The 21,382-nt window shown below is 41.1% G+C and overlaps 1 protein-coding gene across 6 annotated transcripts in view; it reads right to left on the minus strand.

Annotated features, from left to right (window-relative positions):
- Nucleotides 1-21,382, minus strand: part of MSRB3 (methionine sulfoxide reductase B3) — a 124,363-nt gene that overhangs the window by 12,821 nt on the left and 90,160 nt on the right. The gene's annotated exons all lie outside the window — the stretch shown is intronic.

Genomic DNA, 21,382 nt, shown 5'->3' on the forward strand with positions numbered 1-21,382 from the left:
GTTGTTGTGGGGTTCCATCCCAGGCTACCAGGCTTCTCATCTAGACTTGCCTGGTGATTTCATAATAGGAAGTTGCAGTAGAAGCGAGTAGGTGTGGGCAAAAAACCCCACCCAACTGCACCTCTCCCCCTCCCCCATCAACAATTTACGTCATTGCCACTTTGTTCCATAATAATATTCAACAGTTTTCAAAAGAACTTTTGAACACTTCAAAAAACAATAACAACCTCCCTCCCTGTCTCCATGTTATTATTTTGATCAAGTGAATGTATTATTTGCAAGCAATGGGCTGTTTCCAGAGTATCTAATCCCCCTTTCTCCCCCAGCCTTTTCCTGGGGATGCTTTCATTGTGAGAAGGGGAGGGGGGGTCTAGTCAGTTTCATTGTTTCTTGTCAACTGCCCGCTGAGGAGCTCTCCCAGCTTCAGCCTTGAAGCCCGAACAACCGTAGGCAGTAAACATGTAAGATTAGAGGACGGGGCCACAAGGAAACAGCGACACTCATCCTTCTCAGAGGATCCTACTTGCATCCTACTTGTGTGAATGGAAAACAGTGGATTGGAAGCTACCATTGAGCAAGAAGTGTGGACCTTGAAAATCTATTACAATTGTAAAAGCAGCATCTTTAGTATGAAGTTAGGCTCCTGTGGGAATAAGCCCCATGCGGAGGTTGAGGAAGGCTGCAGTAGAACCATTTTGGATTTCATCACTCTTGAAAAACCTAAGCATGAAATAGGGAGTTAACAGATCCCTTTATCATGGAGCTAAATCAAAAAGTTGCAAGCAAATTCCAGAAAAAATCTATTTCCAGTTTAAAGTGGCAGTTGGTGGGGGTGGGGAGGGAGGGAAGGTGCAGGCAGAAAGGTGTGCCATTCTGACATTTGCTTTCTGGTGTGAAAACCTTAAGACTGGCACTACCTCAAATTGGGAACAGTTGCCTTTCTCTTGTATCGGAGAAACTCCGCAACCATCTCCCCTAACTGTAAATGTGTCACAGTAAGATTCCTCATCTAATGCTTTTAAACAGGAATGTGGACCCTGCAGCCCTCTAGATGCTGCTGGACTACAAACTCCCATCATCCCTGATCATTAGTTATGCTAGCTGGGGCTGATGGGAACTGGTGTCCAACAAGATAAGGAGCACTACAGTTTCCCTATCCCTGCTCTAAAAGCAACTAAAGGTTAATAACACAAATTCAACTTGAGCAGATCATAGTTGTACTAAGCAAGAACCTACTATTTCCAAATAGTCCCAGCATATAAAGTTCACTGGATAACCAGCCAGGTGCTTCCTGGAAGTCTATAAGCAGGGCATGAAGGCAGCAACCCTTCCTTGCTTTCTAAAGTAGTTTAATTCTGTCAAAGCAACAAAGAGGTTGTATCCAATGAGGATGTCCCGTTTGTACAAGGACTTCCACTTGCACAATGGAACGCCCAATTCCTCTCCTCCTTTTGTGCCTCCCAAACTGTTCTGGGGTTTCCCCCAATCCCCCAGAACACATGTTGGGCACATAGAAAGATGGATGGGAGGGAAAACTCCATTGTTTAAGCAAAAGTCCTTGTGTGAATGGGGCAACTTTGCTGGATTGATATAATCAACAGCATGCCCCTTCAGAGTCCCCGATCATATTCCATGTACAGAAAATGTTAGGTGAATCAAAATATTTTATCAAGTCTCCAATATCTCCTGGAAACATGCTGCTAATGGCTTCATAAAATTATGACACACAAAAAGTAAAAATGGAAAAAATGTACTTTCAGAGATAAATGTATTGCAGTATGTATTTAATTTTGTATAATATTTTAAATCAAAATGGTGGTGCAAAAGTCATCAAAAGATCTCAGCAAAGGTTGGAAAATTATGAAAATACAGAGAATACAATCTGTTTCAGATATAACTGAAACCAAGTTAACATGAAAGGAAGAGGTTTAAGAGTGTATTTTAAAAGGGCTCTTAAACAAAAAAAAATTAAAATACCTTGAATAGACAGACATTCTAAATTTAGCTTCAAATCTTTCAACCACTTCTATGCACAGACTTTTCTAAGATCAGAAAATCTCATGGAGAGGTGTCAGTATAACCCATGTGTAAAACTAATGGAAAGAACACACCTGCTTCCAACCTATCTATGTAAAAGTAATTACTTGGGATCATAGCCTAACAGTATCTACCAAGTACATCAGAATGAGAGGAGCAGGGTCATATGAACTCTCTGAAAAATATGCAGACCGAAATGACTGGACAACACAAAACATCTTGAAATATAAACACTAGAGATTCTTCTGTACTTGCCAAACCAATGGAAAGGAGCCAGAGAAAGTAATCTGCCACAAACATTCATATCTTACAAGAAGAAAAGTATCCCTAATGATAGCTTCTGGGTTGGACCAGTACTTTATTGCTATAAACTGACAACAGCACTTTGGAAGAAGAATGCCTTTATTGTGCAAACATTTTGGGAGGAAGACCTGTTCAGTGCTGCAGAAATCCTCAAAGAGAACACCCTTCACCATGCAACAAGAGGCAAACTTCAAAGGCTAGTATGAAAAGGCTGAAGCAATCTCCATCTTATGGAAAAAGATATACTGCACAAAAGAACTGAATGGATGCGTTTCTTTCCAGCTTTGATATCAATAATCAATTACTCATCCTCCTTGGCTCCCCACCCCTGCAAGCATAAAGAAAATATATATTACACCATCTATATTCTGCATGTGAAGTTAGTTCAGTACAGGTTTTTATCTAACAGAAAATGCTCCACTGCCAAAATAACCTTTCCCTTTTTATTGTTTATCTAATTTCTTTGTCAATAAGGCACCTGGTCCTTCAAGGCATAGATTGCAATATAGCTTGGAAATCTAGATAGTGAATTGATACTGATCATATAAAAGCAAGCTATCTGATTGTGGATCCCTTTTCCAGTATAATTTTACTTCTATTATCAGTAAAGGACTATTACTGTTCATTGATAAGAGTACTGTTAGTGAGAAAAGTACTAATGTGTAAATCAAGTCCAGCAGATTAACCATGATTTGTTTTCTGGTAATAAAGCTTGATGGAAAGCCATGGTTTGTTGTTGACTTATGAACCATAGCTTATTTTAACTATGGTTTGGTGCTATGTCTGAACCCAACAGCTTTGCTTAACCATGGGTTATTTTATCACCACAGACGCTTTGTCAAGTTACAAAGGCACAAGGCAAGAATAACTTGAAAACAAACCAAGCTTTGGAGAAACAAACAAATCATGGTTGTTTGTTCATCTGTGAGACAACCCATGGTTTGTTGACGAAGCAGGCTGGATGACAGCTAGAGTGTAAGTGACCAAGTCATGGAACAAACATGATCAAAACAGAAATGAGAGTATATAAGCCTGCATGCCTTATTTAGCCTTCCCCATTATGCCCTCAAAGAGCTTTGCAGCAGAACTATTTGGAGTGGTATGGGCTTATTGAAATCTGGCCAAGGAGACATAGAGACGGAACAAATCATCTCCTTAGGGATGACCTGAGAGATTGCCTCCTGCAGAGTAATGGAAAATGCCTTTGCTTTAGAAATTCCTATTTTAATAGAAAATTATTGTTTTGCATTTTTTCCTTATATTCTCAACATTTCTTGCTAGGTTTTATGCATTGCTATAACTCAATATGCAGTGCTTATTTCTCTGCTTATATCTTATAACTGTAAACAGGAAATAATTGATCTTGGAAACATTCCCTTTCATCCACTTCATTGTAATTAAAAGATTCTTGTAGACTGTGTATTAGATAAAGTGGACAACCTGGGAATTAGGCCCGTGGTGGTGAGAAGGGATGTCCTTAGCCCCTGTGCCACCCCCCATTGGAAAATGTGCTGCAAAGTAACCTCCTTGAGAAGTTTCAGACATAGGGCCCATCCATACGACTGTATAACCTGCAATGTTACAGCTTTATGTCCTCATTACTTCACCGTCATCCATATGACATTGCAAGCTAATATGGATTTTCGCGTTCACAAATCTGGATTAGAAATACTCCAAAAAATTGATAAGCTTTCCTAAACCAATAATCAATTGCATTAACGTCTGTGGGCTCAGACACAATGCCACAGACTTTCCTGCAATAAGCAGTCCATGGGTATTCCTCCATCATATGCCAAGCCCCTTGTCTCCTTCCCACCCATTAGCACCCACCCTCCTTCCCAACCATTAGGAATTAAAAAAAGATATATGTTTCTGCACTCTTCTGAAAAAGTACGCAAAAAGCAAATGACCATGATGGACCAGTCATTGAAAAGGGGTGGACTCAGGGGAGTGGCCAATGTTAAAGCAAAAAAGAAACAGAAAAAAAAAGCCCACACCTATGGACGCTTTAAAATCTGGTTTTCACAATAGCCTGACCACAAACAGGACATGTATGGATCTCAAGGCCACCAACCAAATATAGAAAACAGATTTTGTGGTTATGTATGTAAGAGCGTGGAGGTAGTTAATGTCTAGAGATGAACTGACAGCAATGGAAGCAGCATAAGGAGACAGCATTGGGAATTATACTTGGGAGGAAAGAAACAGCACAATTTTTAGCTACATTTCTCAATTTATTATTTATTATTATAAATAATAATACATTTCTGAATCTCAAATTTTGAGGAAATTCCATTTCTATGTCATTTCAGTACTGTAATAAGGAAACAAAAACGGTAGCAATTATGTTTCTTTCTTCACTTCCCTTTCTCATGAATGTGCGAAGAGATCTAATAAAAATAGTTTGTCAGGATTCATTTCTTTAGCTGTTTTCAGTAGGATAACACTTGTTTTAAAAGGGCCTTAAAAATGTAGGATTTTACATGTGGTTTGCTCAGAAAAGTGAGATTGACATGAGCAACTTGGACACCCTTGGAGAATGAAAATATACTCTGTTGATCCTTTTCAGAGATTAAACACACAAATACTTACAAAACTATCACCATTATAGTATTTTGAATAAGCTCTACCACATTTGCCATCTTCAAAATGTATAAGAATTGGTGCTAGGGACAGCCAATAGGATTGTGTTTATCTCAACATATTCTATTTATTATTTAAATGCACAAATCAGGTTGGAGGGGGAAAATATCTTGCCAGTTAAGATTCTGCTATTAACTTACATACCTTTATAGCTCAGGCTGAATAAAGCTATTGAACCTGCTTCAATCCAGCAAATATGTTATTTTCCCCTCATCAACCTCTGCATAATTTCTCGTGTTACTTTAAATCACAGAGTTCGCAAATGGATGTTAAAACGTAAGTCTGCTGTAGATCTTCAGTATCAAAAGATCTGAATAACATTGTGCAGAAGTATAACCTTAAGCTATAATCTCAAAGTGCCATTTAAAAATGTTTCAGACAGTTTTAAAAATTTACGGGTGACCTGGTGACCTCAATCCAAAAACATTCATTCAGTGTTGAATAATATTTTGTCCTATCCCCAAAAGTAGTTCAATAAAATAAAAACTCTCATACTACCTGTGTTTATTTTTTAAAGAATTGTTCACAAGCTCCAGGATGCTATAAAACTGCAGCTAGTACAGTTAAGACCGTCCATATTAAAACACTGTCTATAGGACTCTCTGCAGTGATTTTTTTGCCTACACTACACTATTGACCACATCACTGAAAAATCAAATCCCATCATTTAAATCAAATCAGTGACAAACCTAATTCTCTAAGCAAAATTCATGTTAACATAAGTGCACCCTTTTCTTCTTCAGACGGTTACAATAATGCTGCACAGCCGCTAGGTGTATGCAGTAGCCAAAGTCAAGCACTTCTAAGTCATACTGATTCAATGGTGAAGAATTTAGCAGACATGTGACTCACCAGTTGCGATGCATCTAACTCGAAAGGACAGGATTATGCTCTATTTTAAAAATATGGCTTCCTTACGTGCTTTGTTCTTTACCCCCCAACTGTCCTAATTCAGTGGAGATAACCATTTGTTTTAGAGCCTTAGTCCCCAAGAACCCCTCATCCAGTTGTCCTGATTTTCAAGAAGCAGCTGTATTTTCCTTTTTGCACTCTTTACGGAACAGGAAGTCCATATGTGTATATATGCACACACACACACTGATAGTGAAGGTAAACAACTGTAATTGTTGATAACATAACTACATGTTTTTGCTGAGAGAAAACAGAAAACTCACATGAAACTTATTCTAAGTGCAACTGGAGGTTTTATTTCTCTCCCTCTGACCTTTTCTTCCCAAAGCCTTAGTAGCAGATGCCTTTCAATTGGCTGTCTCTGCTTCTCCCTGCCACTGGGGTCAGGAAAAGCCAAAGCTTCAAGCGTCTGAAGAAGGAAACTCACTTAAACTTGCTTTCTTGCTGCACGTGGTCTAGGCTGCTTCCCGTGGTTGCTAGGAAGACTTCCCATTGTGCATTTCCAGACAATTTGTATACATGTTTATTCAGAAGTCAGGCCCACTGAGTTCAATAGGGCTTGTTCCCAAGTAAATATGTACAGGATTGCAACCTTAATCTGAATTCTAAGCATCAGAGACAGAAACACTAAAATGAGTAACAACAGTTATTTCAAAGCAGTTTCCCCAACAAATTCTTAGGTGTGGCGATTAGAGATGATAGAGAAACAAAAGGAGTGTGTACACTATGGACAATGTTGTCTAGTAATCATACCTCCCCCAATACTCTTAAGAATAATTGCCCATCTCCATTCTCAGTTAATGCAGTGCAGCAAGATATATTGACTGTACTGTTCTACTTAAGAGTAAACCCACTGATATTAATGAACGCAAGTTAGTGATGTTCATTTGCTTTAATGGGTCTGCTTTGAGTAGGACTAGTATTGACTTCCACTCATCATTTTTGCTAAATTGGTTGGCAAAAGTAGTTCCCAGAAATTAACAAACGAGAGCAGTAGATGGTGACATCTACAGTCAATATTAATTTTGCAAGTTAACCACATTAATTACAAATATTGAGACAGATCTAGCTACCTGCGATATAGAAGATAGCTATCATGAGGGGACTAAGAAAAAGCCATCTCACATGATAATAGGCAACCAGCTTTGTAGAAACATTCTGCACTATCTATTTAAGATGGCCCTATAGCTGTCTCTAAGGCAGATCTATTACTTCTGGAGGCCAAAGCAAGAAGGAACATTCCCTCCCCCCGCTTCTTTTCCATCATCAAACATGAAACACCATGAGGTTAAGATCTTAGCCATCTTTCTGTTCTTACTCCTGAACAAGTGAAGAAAAATAAAATGTACAGATTAGTTTCTATTGAGTTATGTATTAGCAACCTCCAGTATCACATCACACATGGGACTCCAGAAGCGAATGATCACATACAGTGCTAGCTTCTAGTTCCCATGATGAACCAATTCAAATTAACACCCTGTATTCACCTGAAGGGCTTAGCAGAATTTAAGAAGTGGAACCATTTATGCAGCATAATCTGGAAACCAATACACTTCAGAAAAATCTCTCTAGCTAGCATAGAGTTGCTTCCATCTGGTGGCAAATGCCTACATTTCTAAATGAAAGCTAGCAAGCATGCTATAAAAAGACTGATGTTCGTTGTCTGTGTTCCTGTCTCCACCTGCTGATAAGGAAAGAAAATCTATTTATCCAGAATGTTGTAGGTTTTGAAAGATAACTCACCAGTAAAACCTATAACTGCAGTTTGATTAAACTCACTATTATCGGTTGCAGCTGAACTCATTTTAGCTTTTAAAAAAAATTCAGTTGAATTTTAAAAAATTAACCATGAAAAATAACAAGAAAATAATGCTACACTTGCATGCAATACTGTTCCCAGATTCTAATGTTTCAACCTGTATGTAGCCAATCCAGATAACATTAGTCTCTGATGGGAAGATACTCACAGAGGAATCTATGTTAAAAAAAATGTAATCCAAGAATGAAAATTCCATAAGATTTTTTTTTAAATGCTTAACCTGCCTAACCAGATCCATCTAGGCAGTATAAAAGAATTGAAATTGAAGCTGTCTAACTACACATGCATATACACATAAAATTAGACAGTAACAATTAAAAACAAAAGTAACCAGTAGTAGCCACATGCACAATATGTAATACTCCAGATTAAGTAAAATACCTCAGTCAGCCAGCCCTAACAATGCAGCTTTCATTGTCTTCTTTAACAGGTCTCTTTTTTTTCAGAGGGATGGAGTAGTCACCATAAGGATGCTCTGCTCCTCTTTGCCACTAGCTGTGGGTAGGTCTAGATCTACACAGAATGGAGTGGAAGAATTTACTGTATTACAACTGGTGGCGGATACCCCTTTTGATACTGTCTCACAACTATATCTAGGGTTCATATGGGAGATGTTATTCCATAAAGTTTTCTAGCTCCAGACCTCTTAGATTTTCCTGCAAAGATCTATTCAGAATGTAGCCATGTACAACACTGTAGGTTTCAGAAATGCTTTAGGCCAGGGTTGGCTAAAGCAAGGGCTGAATTTGGCTTGGAAAGCTGCAGGAAGAAGCCTGCCAGTACCTGCAGCTTTATCTCTCGATTTGTTTAGGAGATAAAGCAATCTGAACGGGAGACAAACTTTTTCTGCCTACTTTTTAGAGATTTTCTAAAGAGAGGTGGCGGGATCTTTTAAGATCACACATACAAAAAACCCTCTGCCTGCTCTTGAGTAAAAGGCAGGATTTCTCTCCACTTCAGTGCTAGAATGGGAGTGGGGAGAAACGCTGCCTTTTATTTTGCACAGAATGATCTGCGGGACTCCCAAACTGTGGTCCTTAAGCTCATTCAGATGGTCTATGGGTTGTCTGCATTAAATATTCATAGTGATCTGTAATTGTATTTTTATTCCTTCTTTTATTTCTTACACTGTATGTTATTGTATTACAGTTTCAATTCTATGGAATTCAAATTGTAACATAATAAAGTTCAATGTAAGAAATAAAAGAAGGGATGAAAATACAATTAAAGATCATACAGCTTCTAGCATACCACATGATTCCTACAACAGGCGGAAACATTATTAAGAGGGCCATCAAGACCTTCAGCAATTTTCAAGTGGTCCGCAGGGACAAAAACTTGGGAAACACTGATCTAAGTTAAACAGTGGTGGGGCCAGCAGGCTGTATTCTTATCTTCCCCCATAGGCCAAGTTTGACAGGTCGGTGGGACTGAGTACCTGTCATCACAATGATACAGAGGCTAATACAGAGGCTGCGACCCTACCTTCCTGTCCATCTACTCCCACGGGTAGTACATGCCCTGGTCTCCTCTCGCTTAGATTACTGCAATGTGCTCTACGTTGGGTTACCCTTGAAAACGGTCCGGAAACTCCAGCTGGTACAGAATGCGGCGGCACGTTTGATCGAAAACAGCCGTCGCCGTGATCACATCACTCCGGTGTTAGCAGAACTACACTGGCTACCAGTTGTGTACCGGGCCCAATTCAAGGTGTTGGTGTTAACCTTTAAAGCCCTTTATGGTTTCGAACCAGTTTATCTGAAGGAGCGCCTCCAACATCACCAAATATGCCACCTGACAAGATCAGCCATGCAAGACCTTCTCTCGGTCCCACCAGTTAAAACAGCTAGGCTGGTGCGGACCAGAGAGAGGGCATTTTCAATTGTGCCCCCCACCCTCTGGAACTCCCTGCCTTATGATCTTCGCCATGCCCCCTCCCTGGTAGGCTTCCGCCAAGCCTTAAAGACCTGGCTATTCAGGCAGGCATACAGGATTGCTGGGGTGGACTAGGGTTAGCTGTATAGATGGGCGGTTTTAGATTTTCATTGACTGTTGTTCTGGTTAAATGTTGTATTTTTATCCTTTTATCTTTTATGACGTCGCCTAGAGTGGCCGTTGTCGCGGCCAGATAGGCGACTTAAAAATAAAATTTATTATTATTATTATTTATCAGGTGACCTGATTTTGCACAGCACTCTGCAAGCCCCAACAGTCAGCTGATTGTCAGCATTTGCATTATGTATTAATGGCCTCCAAGGTTCTGAACAGAATAAAATAACTGATAACTTTTTCACCAGTATACAATTAGTCAGGGTGTCATTCCTGCAGTAGCAGCTGGTGGATCTGGCTTCCCAATGCTGTGTGTCACTATTGGTTACCAAGCGGGACGGACAAGGCAGCAGGGAGCTCAGCATGGGTGCAGCAGTGAAGCCAAACCAATGCTTCAGCCACTGTACCTGCCTTGAGCCGGCCTTGCCCCCTCCCTCAATAATCAGCAGCGATGCATTGGGAAGCCAGGTGAGCAACACAGCACCGAGGGTCAATCCTGCATCTCTGTAGTCAACTCAGTGACAGAAAGTGGCTGCAATGATATGCTTCACATAATCCATTTTATCTCCTACTCATGCAATTATGAATTATGACAATTAGGTCTGTAAGATTTGTTATTCTTCTTGTTACGGGTCATTTACAAGTCATGACTACTGCACTGCTAAAGTTGTAACTGTTATGCTATATGTATGTTAATAGCATAAGTTTATGTGTTTTTAAAAAAACTGTGGGATCAATTAAACCCCACACACCATTCTTGTAGGCTTCTGTACTTTACACTGTAAAATATTGACCCCGATGACTTCCCCCCCCCCGCACTATATTGTTTTACTGGAAAAGGGAAGTTCTCAGCAAAGGCATGATTTTTTACTTTACACCATCCTTGATATCTTCCCCCATTTTAATGGCTTTCTTGGGGTATATTTTGACCCCAGAACCAGACTGGTACAGTAATTTTATCTATCAACACATTCAACAGAGAGTTAAAAATGCATCTGGATCTATTGTTACCCATGATCACCGCAAACTCAAGGATGTTCAAATAGATCACACAACTGATAACTAATAGCTAAGTACTAATAGCTAATAACACCCAGAGATAAACATCCATGAAAAACTGCTTGTATAACATGGCCTTGCTCACATTACAATCACTCTATACATTTCCAGAACTCACATGTCAAGAAGTATCAGCCTCAAATCACTCAGCCTTGCAAAGAAAAACACATTAAAATTCTGGTATTCCAATCTATCTAAATTTTATCTCCTCCCCATCCCCCCCACTTAAATAAAATAGGAGAGAAAGTGTGTATGTAAATGGTACGATGGCATTCTTCATTGATTTCTAAATGGACCCATAACTTTGTATTTCTCTTATGCAAGAAGCAGTAGTGTAGTGGCAAATTTAGAAGTACAGGGTCCCTCCATGATAGTCACGCCACACCCTCTCGCAGCCACACCCCCATTCCACTTTCCCTCATCTTTCTTACTCTCCCTGTCATCTTGCGAGTCCACACTCTGCTACAACAGACATCCCTAGGAGCTAGGGTTACCAACTGTACTCTTTTAAGAGTACATGTACTCTTTTTGAGATGGTGCAACAGCATACTCTTACTTTTCACTTATCAAAGCCAAATGTACTCTTTTTGAAATGACAAAATGATTGTAACCCTACTAGGAGCCAATCAGCATGAAAGGGGACTGTATGTTATTTACTAAGAAGAGTCTTCTCAGTGATTGACTCACTTTCTTCCACTCTGATTGGCTCCAACTAGTATGAAAGGACAAAGACTCTTCTCAGTGGTTAACATATTCCGCTTTTCATGCTGATTGGCTTATACATAGGGATCTGGCTGAGACCCTGCTCCCTAAAAAGTAATGGGTCTATGACCCCCTGCGCCCCTGGATGACTACACTCCTGGCAAGGAGTGTGTGATGGAAACCTGATGGGAAAAGCCTGGAAGCTGATTGTAAATGACTGTGGTACATTCAAATAATTAGATTAAAATATGCATATGTAGATACTGGGAAACCACCTAGGCAGCCAAGTGAAGATGTTACTGAAAGGAAGAAGTTAAAAAGATTAAGAGAATATCTGAATAAAATTACTATGGGAGAGGCAACAAAAAATATAATTTTTCTTGAGGAACAGGAGTAAATCTGTGGCCTAGCTCCCCAGGTATTACAAGAAAATTTCAGAAACAGAGTCATTTGGAAACTGCTTCAACAAACCCAGCTAAAACTACAAAGACATTACAATCCAGTCTGACACAGGAAATTATTTAGGGAACAAAAGAGTTGTATGACTCAGAAGACGAAAGTCCCCATGAATACTCAACTAATCTAATGAGCTATTATCACCAGGAAAGGAAGTCCATTGAATTTAGTATAGGGGAGCAAGAATTGAAATACAACAGGAAACCAGACCAACTTGAGCCAATGTTCATTGGTCTTTATCTCCTTTACAAGGAAATTTCCACCCTAGACAACTTTTAAATTTGGGAGGTATGTCAGGTAGGATAACTGAAATACAGGGTAGATGTTCTGTGTTCAACTTAACTATAAATATTTAGTATTGTTATTATTTCACTTTGTGTTTCACCCTGTATCATCTGTTCATGATCCCAGACTGGGTTACAACAAAAAATATAAGAATAAAACCCAACAACCAATAAAATATAGCAACCAAGAGTGGAATCCTAGCCATGTCTACACAGAAGAAAGTCATATTGAATTCAGTGGGCTCACTCCCTGGTAAATGGGGTTAGGATTGCAGACTAAGAGTGTTGAAACTGCCTGAAAAACTACTCATTGAACTATGCAATCAAAAAAATCATACAAATGGTGGAATCAGATGACCTGGGAGCCATGTAGCAGCTTGTGCATAGCGGGGCAAGCTTTGCAGCTGCGGCCGAAACCCAAGCCGCCATCTTGGGGAGGGGCGTGAGCAGGATGCGCTGTCACGCTGATGCGGCACGCCACAAGGAGGCGAGGTGGCTGAAGGGATTTAAACCCGCGCCGCCTGCTTCCCGCCCTCCTTTTGATTTCTCCACGCCCACCTGACCCTCCCTCTGCTGCAGTGTGATTAATTTGGTCACTACAGGGTCGACTAGGAATTTTTGGCCTGCCTGCCTTGCTTTGCCGGTGAGTTTCTTTTGCCTACTCCACACTGTGGTTAGCCAGAATGGTCAAGGGTTAGCACGGGTGCCCCCTTTGTTAATAGGATGATTGGTTCATTTGGCTTTAATGTTGTTTAAATGGTCCCTTGGGCAAAGAAGTGCAAGAAATGGTTAAAAGGGGAAGGGCAGCTAGGTGACACCTTCAGGCACCTTTGGGGGTGATAGGCGGCTCTGGAGGCCTGCAGCTCAGGGCTATATGGCCCAGGGGCAGAATACAGGCCACCTTTGGGGCCAACGTGCCTCATCCGCTTAGTTTCAGGGCACTGAGGGGCAGTGACATGGGTTGGACCCCCTATGCACCTTCAGGGTGTGGCCTGAGCTGGGGTCTAGCACAGGGCAGGCCCTGGCTCACACAAGGTTTGGTTGTCCTATAGCTGCAAGCATCATCAGGATGCTCCTGCACTTAATGTTCCCTCTGCAGGTTCATTATGCTAATTGGATTCTGGTTTGGGCCCATTATTTTAAACCCATAGCTGTTGTCTGTGTCTTATTTCGGCACTAGGCCGCAAGTCACAATCTTTTTCTGATTCTCAGAGCCCACACAGAAACATTAATGACATTTCCAAATGGAATGAAGTTTCCCCCCTCCCACAATGTATTGGGAACACTACTTCAGCAGTAACACCAGCCACAAGTGACATGGAAGGCACACTGTGTTGATCTTCATGCTAATTCCATCCTATACAGGGATGAGTGTTGGTGGCACTGTCATCTAAACCAGCAGTTACCATGCAAAACAGCTGAACTAGTTGCTACCTGTTATTTATTGACATGATATATTTCTATCCTGCTTTTCCAGTTAATTTGGGTCTACAAGGCACCTTACAACCATAACATTTCAAACAAAATAACCATTAAAAACTACAAAATCACAATGAAGTAACAGCACCAGTCAAAATTTAAAAAAACGCAAACACACATTCACAAAAAGCAGAACCTAAACTATAACCCCTAATGGCCTGGTGAAACAAAATGTTTTCACCTTCATTTTAAAGGTGGTGCTTCCACATATACACATACTTCTTATTTAAGGGCTTTCCATAAGTGCTAGATTGAAACTCCCTGAAAAAGGCACGTCTATGCAACATTTGAGGGCCAGTGTGGCATAGTGGTTAGAGTGTTGGACTATGACCTGAGAGACCAGGGTTTGAATTCCCACACAGCTACGAAGCTCACTGGGTGACCTCGGGCCAGTCACTGCCTCTCAGCCTCAGAGGGAGGCAATGGTAAACCACCTCTGAATACCTCTTGCCATGAAAACCCTATTCATAGGGTCGCCATAAGTCGGAACCAACTTGAAGGCAGTCCATCCATAATGCCACATTTACCCTTTCTCCTTCAAATGTGTAGTTTCACTTATCCCATGATGTGGCATAGGGTTGCCAGGTTCTTGGCCTGAGACTGATCCTGTATCTTTAGGAGAAGAGAAAGTCAGCCAAGTGCAGGTGTTCTTGCAACGCTGTAATGAGAAAAACCATAAGGTGGAATTCTTTCTTCCCCCTACACAACTTTTAAAGATACAGAAGACCTCTTGGTTGCTAGGCCTGGCCTCCAAGAGGTCTTCTGTATCTTTAAAAATTGTGCAGCAGGAAGGGAGAATTCCACCTTGTGGTTTTTCTCATTACAGCATTGCAAGAACACTGCACCTGGCTGACTTTCTCTTCTCCTAAAGATACAGGATCAGTCTCAGGCCAAGAACCTGGCATTGTGGCATCATATTGCGAATTCTCATCTTAAAGCATGAGATGGAAAATGCATAGCATGACAACTTCACAACACCAGATAAGTGAAAGTACCCTATGGGGTGCCATTTTCAGCCTTAGCCCAAGATTGCATTGCATTTCCTGATTGCCCAAATGGATTCTATTAATGTGGCATAACCTCAGCAGTTATGGGCTTTTTAAACTGTTAGATGTCATACAACATATTGAGATATAATATGTAATGTAATATTTCAGTTAGGGATGACAAACAGACAAACAGGTACATGCATGAGATCCAGCCACAGAGCACAGCAGCTAGAGTGTCCTTTGGAAAGACACTGTAGTTGCTGTGCTTCATGGTTAGGCCTCCAAACTCCCTGCTGCTGTACTAAGAACAAGAGAAAAGACTGAGAGACAGGAAGCCTGGAGGCAACTATGGAGTGCAGCAGCTACAGCAGGGATAGGGAACCTTTGCCCCATGGGTCAATTTTGGCCTGCCAGACTTCCCCATTTGGCCTGTGAGGCCGTTTTGGGAAAGCCATGCCTGTCTTCCCTACACCTGATGCCATACAGGTAAGGGCAGGGCTTTGTGCAGCTGGTTGTCAGGAGCTTTGAAGCTCTGTGCAAAGCAGGAACCCAGTGCTAAGCATCAGCCAATGCAAAGGGAGAATGATCCTGCTTGGTCTGGGTATACCAGAGGGCTCCCAGTTGGGACGTCTCATACATACATGAACTCAGCACTGAGCAGGATTCCACCCACTCACCCCTCATATCGGCTGATGCCAAGAGAGAGCAATCTGAGCAAGCATTGTTGGAAGCTATGTTCCTTCCTTTAAAGATCACTGGAGTGATCTTTAAAGGGGGGAGGAGACTGCTTCAAACAGTACTGCAAAATGCTGTTGCAGGGACACTCTTAAAGCAAGTGCTCTTTGAAGCAGTTCCCCCCTTTCAAAGATTGCTACAGTGATCTTTAAAGGGGGGAGTCTGCTTCAAAGAGCACTGCAAAACTAGAGCCTGTTTCTACATTGTTGCATGACAGAGTAGTTCCTGCTAGAGCCGATGCTTGGAAGCAGCCATTGGTTCTGATGGGCACTGCTCCGTCACACGATGAAGGAAAAAACAGGTTTGTTTGCTTTGGAAAGGCCACTCTGTGCTGATTGTTTTTGGAGGTTGAAGAGATCAGTGCAGGGTGGACTTTCCTAGCCTCTCTGCCCCCTCTTTTCAAGCTCTTATTACAGAGCTTGAACGGAGGGGGGCTGAGCAAGCTTTGTCAGCACAAGGATTTTGACAGGTAGGTGGGGCAACCCACCTGTCAATCATGTGGTATAATAGTGACATTATGTGTTTGGCAGGTGGGTTGCCCCACCCACCTGTCAAAGCTGGCCTGTGGGGTGGGGCTAGGTAAAGATCTGGTCCCTGGAACCAAAAAAGTTCTCCACCCCTTGGTGCAGCTTCTAAGGACATGCTAGCTGCTGCGCTCCATGGTTAGCTTTCCAAAGTAGGGAAGAACAATGGCAAGTCCTCTGGTGGAGGGGACAGATAGAGGCAAAAGGAGGGTGGCAGAGGGAAAAAGAGATTATTATAGGTGTTTATGATAAAGATTTTTCTCCTCTCTTTAGATAGCCACTACCCAGAGCTTGGCAAAGTTACTTTTTTGAACTACAACTCCCATCAGCCCAAACCAGTGGCCATGCTGGCTGGGGCTGATGGGAGTTGTAGTTCAAAAAAGTAACTTTGCCAAGCTCTGCCACTACCCAACATAGTTTCTCTCTCTCAAGAGAGAAATAGCATGGGGTGGTGATGACCAAGAGAGAGTGTGGAGTTGCTCTGGCCCTGCCCACTGCTAGCATGATTACCTCTGAGGGAATGCAGCCCTCAGTGGGTGGGAAGGAGGTTGCCCATTCCCGCTTTACAGGTTTAAAATTTATTTATTTATTTATTGCACTTGTATACCGCCCCATAGCCAAAGCTCTCTGGGAGGTTTACAGCAATCAAAAACATTAAAACAAATATACAATTTAAAACACATATTTTAAAAACAATTTTAAAATTTAAAACAATATAAAAACAATTTAAAACACATGCTAAAATGCCTGGAAGAAGAGGAAAGTCTTGACCTGGCACCAAAAAGATAACAGTGTTGGCACCAGGCGCACCTCATCAGAGAGATCATTCCATAATTTGGGGGCCACCAAAATAATAATAATAAAATAATAATAGAGACTAAATATATGGGGAACAAAGTGAACTAACTGCAGCCTATCTTTATTAGCCTGACCGTACGAACATTTCCTCTGAAATAAGTCACACTGAGTTCAATGGGATTGATTGCTTCACAAGGGTTAGCTCTCACTCAGGTGGTAAACCTCTACGTCTGGCTGGACTACCTCTGGCTGCAGCTGGGGTAGGGCTTCACATGACTGAGTGTTACATCTATACAGACACTTTGCCAGAACACAAAAACCTAGCTATTAAGGAGTGTCCAAGCCTGCCAAGACTGGGAAGAGCCAGTAGGAAGTAGGTCCAGCTTGTGGTCTTGAGCTGAAACCAAAAGCAGGCAAGAAATAGTCAGGGAGTTTGTGTCAAGATCAATACTGAAAGGAACTAGTAGTCAGCGAAAAGTCCTTCAGTACTCTGGACAGATCACATGAAGTACATGACTATTTCCAACATGTTCTCAGCTCCAGCTGATACTTTCTATCATTCCATATTACTTCTGAGCCTGACTACCCCTCCCAGGCCTGGCTACCCCTTCTTGGAGAACCTTAAAGGAGCATATATAGCCTCCCTCTTAACTCCTGCTTAGTGTACTGCCTTTACTGGCAGGCAAGCAAGCAAGCACTATGGAGAAAAAGGCCCTTGGCATTGAGGGGGTCAGTTCCCCAGGAGAAACTGGCTCAGAGTGACCCTTCAGTGGGCGTTTCAGTTCAGACATTTCTGACTCAGAGGACTCATGACTATCAGGGCCTGCTTTTAACGGAGCAACATTTAGTCACAGAAATCTCCCATCTGCTGCCTGAAGTTGTAGAGGCCAAGCACAGGTTGACCACCTCAATGAAAACTAGGTTATACTGAGTATAGAACTGAAGTTAATATCACGTGTGGCCAAGATTCTAAGCCTGTTTACTTGGGAATAGATTCCACTGAGATCAATGCAGCTTACTTGCAAACAAATATGTTAAGTTTGGTGGTGCTAAACTGTTACTTGGCTTGCTCTCTAGCTGCCTGCATTGTGGTTCAGTTTTGGACTTTCCTTAAAATAGTAATGTTTAGATTAAATATGCATGAGAACGTGTGATGTATAGTAGCTGACAGAAACATTGTGAATAGCAGCAGCTGGAAGAAGGCTGTTTAATTCACACCTCTGTTAAACACACCACAGTTACCATCAGGTCTTTAGATATTGCCCACCAGCATATATTATTTCCCTTTAGTCATTACAGAAGGTTTTCTGATATAAAGATAAACAGCATACAAGTGAGACAGCATCAAACCCTGGTTCAGAATCCAGAAGCTGCACAGCATTGCCAACTTTGTAATATTTGTTTTATTTACAAATAAAGAAGAGGATCATATGTGAAGAGAAACAGCTATTCCTAAAAGGCAAAAGATACACCAGAGAGCATCCCCCCAAAACTGTAGCCTCAGTCAGCTAATTCCAGTTAGAAACTCTCAGGTCTCTTATTTTTTCTGCCTTACTGAACTGTACACTGTTGTTCTATCTCTGTCATTCACTTATTTATTTATTTATTTATAGAAATGCTTGTATACTGCTATTCATAAAAAATCAAAGCAGTTTACAACAATCATACACCACACAAAATAAAACCATGTAAACATTTAAAATAAAAAATCAATGACTAACTATTACAGAAAGCAATAGTTTTCAGCGAGAATTTAAAAGTCAAAACAGAGGGTGCTTGCACTACATCTGTTCCACCCACCCTTCTCAGCTGGAGGGTAATGTATTCTCTTCTCTTGTGATGGATACATCATTCAAACACAGATGCCCCAGTGATCAGGAAGCCCATATCCTAACATGTAGTTCCCATTGAGGACACACAACAACCAATTTATTCTGGATTTATTAACCTGTAACCTGCCTTAAAAGGGGTAAGTTTCTTGTGGCTGTGAGACAGTCGTCTTCTCAGTTTTAGAGAGGTTTCAATCCCATGCCACATTGGAAGGGCCAGCTCCACTTTCATCAGAGCAAACCAGAATTCCTAAGGCATTAGTTCATAACTCCTGAGGCAATGGTTCTCATATTAGGTTGGGACTAATAGTACTGATTGCCTCAAGATGTTTTCCTTGAAATAAATCAGCATTTCACACTATTTGTGACAAGGATTTCAAGTACAGAAACCAGCATTCGGTATATAACTAATTTAGACGCACTATGACATTATCAGCTCCTCTATATGGACGGAAATATGGTTCCAGCCTACCCTTTTAATAGTGAGTTCCTAAGGAGACAAGTGGATGACATTTACAACTGCCCACTAATGTCCCAATTTACAAGTAGGAACTTATCCCATTAGAACATTCTTCCCAGTGATCAGTGACCTATTTATTACTCTGTTCTAGGGTGGTCTGAGGAGACTTCAAGGGAATGTTGCACTATGGGGTAGATGCAAGCTAGCCAATCATGTGATTAGAAATGCTCTCTGAAGAATCTCTTCTCTCTTTAGTCCTTAAAATCAGTGCTGATGAAATGCTGAAATGAGGAAAAGCAGTGGGTCTACTATTTTCTTCGTCTTGCTTCAAACACAGTTTGAAAAAACCTTTTTTGTTGGTCTTACCATCTTGTGCCAGCCTCAGCTATTTCTGACTGCTAGTTTTACTGGCACTGTCCTTACAAATCTGGGGTATTCAACTGTATTCGTCCTTGGTTACTGGCTCTTCCTTCACTCCCCTTTTTCAAAATTTTCATCTCATCACAAGATTTTTGTGCAGCCACATTGGCATTTTTGAACCTTTTTCATTTTCTGTTTTATTTGAATTGTTTACAATTGCACCTTTAGAAACTCCTCCTTCAGGAATCCCCACCCATTTTGGGCTCCTTTCACCATTAAAGCCCCATCTGCACTATATATTTAAAAGCACTATTATACCACTTAAAACAGGCATGGCTTCCCCCAAAGAATTCTGTACCTGAGAGTGGTTAGGAGGCCCCTATTGTTCTTCCCAGAGTGGTTTAACCATCTATCCCTCTTCCCAGGAAACTCTAGGAATTGTAGCTCTGTTAAGGGTATTGAGATCTCTCAGCACCCTTAATGAACTACGGCTCCCAGGATTCGCTGGGGGAAGCCCTGACTGTTTAAAGTGGTACAATAGTGCCTCAAATATATAGTGCAGATGAGGCCCAAGTTTATCTAGCCATGGAATCCTATCTAGCATTTCTCTGTTGACCATTGAACCACATTGTCACTGAGTGTTTTTTTCCATCAAGTCTGAAAGTGTGGAAATCTGTAGCTAAGAGAAGTTATGTCTTTGCCCAGTCTGGGAACGGATAGCCAAGGCCGTTGTCATGGCAGCATCAAGATAGACTGGGAGAGTTCTAGCAGCTATCTGTGTTGAGCTGAGTCTTCTGTGTAATGTCTTTGAACTGAGTACTTCTCTCCTAGAGGGGGGGATCTTAAAGCCTTAAGCCATAATGTCTTAATAAAAGACTCTTAACCTGATCTAATGCATCTGAGAAGTTTCTTGAGCAACTTAACTCCAACGTAACGTATGCTGTTTCACGCAACAACGCACACACGTCAACATTCTCTGAGCTTATTCAAATCAGTTTTTCTGAAATTCAGGGTATGTGTTTGACTTACTTATTTGATGCTTCCAATAAGATTAAGAATTCCAGCTTTACATCATTACTTCTCCTACAAGGCTCCCACTACTTTAACCTCATTAACTAACTCTTCTCTATTGATTCGGATCACATCAAGGAAAATTGATCCCTCCTTGAAACATTGGTAAACTTTGTTTCATGAAAGCATCATCCACATCCTCTTCTTGTCATGGCTGTCTTTAGTAGACTGTGACCACAATACTGTTTGCCTCTATTTATTTTTACCCAGGTGCCCTCTACAGGGCTACCATGTTCACTATCTTGGATTTATTTACAGAGTACTATCTTTTTTTAAAAAAATCTTGCTATTTCCCCTCCCCTTCGGTTGTGTCTTTTCTTTTTGAACAAGTTATTCAATTGCTACATTCCAATCACGGAAGTTATCCCATCAAGTCTCAGTTATACCCATCAAATTGTATTTCTTGTAGATCAAGCTCATCTTTGCTGCCAAGTGATCACATTCCTCTGCCATTTTGAACGTTTCTCCAGCATCATGTCTCAAAGAGTCTCCATTTTGCCTGGATGAGTGAGGTAGCACAGGATGGCCCAGGAAAAGCAAGAAGGCTGCAAGCATGCCATTAATTTTCCTCTGCTGACATGAAAAAGGTAGCAGTTCCCACCCTTTATTCAACAGGCATTGGGCCACCAGAATGCATAAAGATTAAAAAAATATTAAATGCTTGGTTTAACACTGGTTGATAAACGCTTTTATTAAATAAATGCACACACATCCTATTCTTTACCTGGTTACAGTACACAAACTGATTGACTTCCTAGGAACCCAAGGAGAAAACCATATAGGAAGCATCATGAAGTCCACAAACAGAAGTTATACTAAGTGCACTGGCACCCATTAACACCCAGAAGAATGCACACACATACCACACTGAAG

The sequence above is a fragment of the Rhineura floridana genome, chromosome 8, assembly GCF_030035675.1.
Source record: "Rhineura floridana isolate rRhiFlo1 chromosome 8, rRhiFlo1.hap2, whole genome shotgun sequence".
Lineage (NCBI taxonomy): Eukaryota > Metazoa > Chordata > Lepidosauria > Squamata > Rhineuridae > Rhineura > Rhineura floridana.